The following is a 4,041-nucleotide window of genomic DNA, read 5'->3' as shown; positions in this document are numbered from 1 at the left end:
TGGAGCGTCGCTATTTTGAACACTGGGACTGTCGAATGTCAGGCACGGGAGTGGTCAGGTGTCTGGCACAGACGTCGTTGCGTGTTCGACAGGAGCGGCCGTCCGCTACAGTAGAAGCCGCGTGTCCGCACTGGACCGGCAGCCTGTCCGGCACAGGAGCGGCCGTAGTGCACGAGGGCGGCCTAGGGCGGAAGGTCGCACGTCACCAGGACGGCTGCTTCTGGCCTGCTCCGTCCGGCCGAAACGCAGGGCGTGGCTCGATAAAAGCTGGGCCCCACGTTACTAGGACGGCTGATTCTGGCCTGTTCCACCCGGCCGAAACGCAGGACGTGGCCCGATATAAGCTGGGCCCCACGTTATTAGGACGGCTGCTCCTGGCCTGCTCTGCCCTGGTCGAAACAAAGGACGTGGCCCGATATAAGCTGGGCCGCACGCCACTAGGACGGCTGCTCCTGGCCTGCTCTGCCCTGGTCGAAACAAAGGACGTGGCCCGATATAAGCTGGGCCCCACGCCACTAGTGTTAAAAGCATGTCCGGAGCAGGGGCAGCCGGAGAGCAGGACATCCGGCGGAGCCAGTCGAGTGGCTGCCGCACCGGGGTCAACGGTCTGCCAGTAGACGACCAAGAAGGACCCGTGTTGAGCCGAGTGGCAGACCGGAGCCGACCCCGCTGATGCAACTACCCGTCGCGGGCAAGTTCAGAGTCGGAGCCATGTCGGAGTCTGCAGTTCGGAGTCCGAGCCCGAGCCCGAGATCGGGCCCGGCCAATCGGAAAGAGACCATGCAAAGCGGACATGAGCAGAGCACGAATGACAGCGAGCTTAGCTGATGACCGGAACCTGCGGAAGGAGCATGTGGGACAAAACCGGGGGGGGGGGGGGAGGTCCGTCACATTCAGAGGAGGACGAGCACTCGGGAGCACGTCTCGAGGAGAGCAGCGCTCGGACTTGGAGGGCTCTCAGTGGACAGAGGTGCTCTCCACTCGACCACCGCAGCCATCAACATATGAGTGGAGAGCTGTGACGAATAGCCGAGACACTGTACTCTACTCTCCGTTTCCCTTCCCCTTGAGACATGTCTCCTTACCTCTCCCCTCTCTCACCCCTTGCGCTGCATTTGTCAGAGACCATCAGGGTGCGAAAACGCTGCCGGGGAGATTGCCAGCTTAAAAGGTACTAACCAGACTGAGTGGGCATGCCACGAGCCGGATGGGAATTACACGCCAAGGGGTCAAAGGTCGGGGTCATGCGCCGGCCAGGACGCATTACATGTAAGGGGTTGCCATTAGGACTAGCGCGGAGAGGAGTCATGTCACGTGCATGTAACTAAGCGCCGTGCGCTTAGATGCGTCAATGTGGACCATGAACATGATGTGATTTTAAGGGAAGAAGTGAGGAATGTAGGTGTGTGATAAACACGACGCAAACTACCCATTATTAAGTCATGTGTCCAGATACCGATGGCAGGTATCCTTTAAATTCGTAACCAGCACGAGTCTTCGCGTAAAATTAGGCCTACAAGGACGACTTTGCTAGTTGCAACGTCGCTCTGTATTTGCCGTGCGCACAGCTATTTATGTATATCTGCCGGAAAACGTACATTTCGATCGATCAGAAATTGTATGACTAGATAAAACGCTATGGAATACTGCGTCGGGAATGACGAACTCATTTTTTCGCCATTTGTATTTACGATGCGTACAGCTTTTGGTACAAGCTTGGCGAAAGAAATGACGCACGTTGCACGCTGTTCGAATATCATCGGCCCACAATTTCGGCAATAGCACGAATCTTTATGGAGAGCTGGAACCGTGCATGGACAAATTTTCATTAGACGCATAGCTGCTTGCTTACGATGCGCACTGTTTTGATACACACACACACACACACACACACACACACACACACACACACACACACACACACACACACACACACACACACACACACACACACACACACACACACACACACACACACACACACACACACACACACACCACACACACACACACACACACACACACACACACACACACACACACACAACACACACACCACACACACACACACACACACACACACCACACACCCACACACACACACACACACACACACACACACACACACACCACACACACACCCACACACACACACACACACACACACACACACACACCACACACAACACACACACACACACCACACACAACACAACACCACACACACACACACACACACACACACACACACACACACACACACACACACACACACACACACACACACACACACACACACACACACACACACACACACCACACACACACCACACACCACACACACACACACACACACACACACACACACAACACACACACACACACACACACACAACACACACACACACACCACACCACACACACACACACATATATATATATATCATATATATATATATATATATATATATATATATATATATATATATATATATATATATATTGGCCTGTACGTGAATTCACTTAGGAAAAAAGTTTGAGGCTCTTAGGTCATGACCTTCAGGTCAAATAGGGTCAAACGATGTCAAATTCCAAGTTGGTCTCCGAGTGGAGTCCGTAACTGACGATCGGACATTAGTTCCGCTGGGGACGTCTGACCCAGGCCTGGCCGTGGCACATCGAGCGGAGTTCGTAACTGACGATCGGACATTAGCTCCGCTGGGGATGTTTGACCCAGGCTTGGCTGCGGTACACCGGGCGGAGTCCGTAACTGACGATAGGACGTCAGCTCCGCTGGGGATGTTTGACCCAGGCTTGGCCGCGGTACACCGAATGGAGTCCGTAACTGACGATCGGACATTAGCTCCGCTTCAAATGCATTTCGTAGTACAATAATTGAGTATAGCAGTGCAGTAGCGTAGTACTGTGGACGGCAGCACATTCATGGAGCGAAACTCGAAACGCTTTGGTCGTCACTGAATCCCTGTCTCGAGAATTGTGACTGTTTTGCAAATGTCTATACGTGACTTTCCGCCGAATTTTTTTATTTGGGAGCGAGCAGGGTGAGGTAATGTAGCAAATGCTATTTGCCAGAGAAAACGTTCCAAACTCCGATGAGTCAAAACACTGACTGAAAGCAGAGCGTGAACGAAATCCGCTTTTGCTCACCAGTAGGTCAGAGTAACGGCTTGTGATCTGTGTCGATCAAAATGCCTACCATTCAAGAAAAACACATACTGTTCACGCCCACGACTACTGCCAGTGTCTCTCAGCTCGTTTGTGAGCGACGTTATTCCTTGTCACCCCGAGTGCGAGCGAAGAGCTAGGGGTTTCTTACTATTATTGAACAAAGGACACATTCTGTGCTAATGGGCTCTGGAGGTACTCGCGCGCAAAGGCCACATTATTCACCGTCCAACAAAAGCATCCATCGGCGTAAGTTGGGCAGCTACGGTCGCAGCCAGTGTCCTAGAATTGCCGACTTTGAGTGTAAAGCAACACCCTATGGGGAGCAATTTTTCACTCCTTTTCCCCATATTTTATGTGAATTTTTCACTCCTGCCTGACACTATCTAATCGCACATGCCAACCCCTCTTTCCCTTTCTGAGGTTTTCAGATGTTATCCAAAACCGAGCTCACTTGAAACCACCAAGCATAAACGAGGCTCCGCAGAACCTGGACACCTATGGCTATGTCCTGCCTCACCTACATCTGAATCACGTCTATGTATGCACAGAGCAAGGGCGCCAGGTACCTCCAATCCCAAGAATCCCAGCGACCCCAGCCACTTGCACGCATTAAGTTCGGTTTGTTTACAAAATGCATCACAATCTGCAGCTGTGCGCCAAATGCAAGGTTTTCACGCATCCCCTATTTTTTTCGTCTCACCACCACGCCGCGAAAGCAGAGCCTGGTGAAAACACCAGCAAGGCCTGGTAGAGATTTTTACTTCGCGTATTTTTTTTTCTCGAGGAAACTTACCACTAAATTGCACTACTCTGAAATGCATGGGTGAAAAGTTCAAGAAATGTCTTCTAATT

This window comes from Pollicipes pollicipes, unplaced genomic scaffold (assembly GCF_011947565.3).
Source record: "Pollicipes pollicipes isolate AB1234 unplaced genomic scaffold, Ppol_2.1 Scaffold_2555;HRSCAF=2994_pilon_pilon_pilon, whole genome shotgun sequence".
In the NCBI taxonomy this organism is placed as follows: Eukaryota; Metazoa; Arthropoda; class Thecostraca; order Pollicipedomorpha; family Pollicipedidae; genus Pollicipes; species Pollicipes pollicipes.
This window is presented reverse-complemented; position numbering follows the sequence as displayed.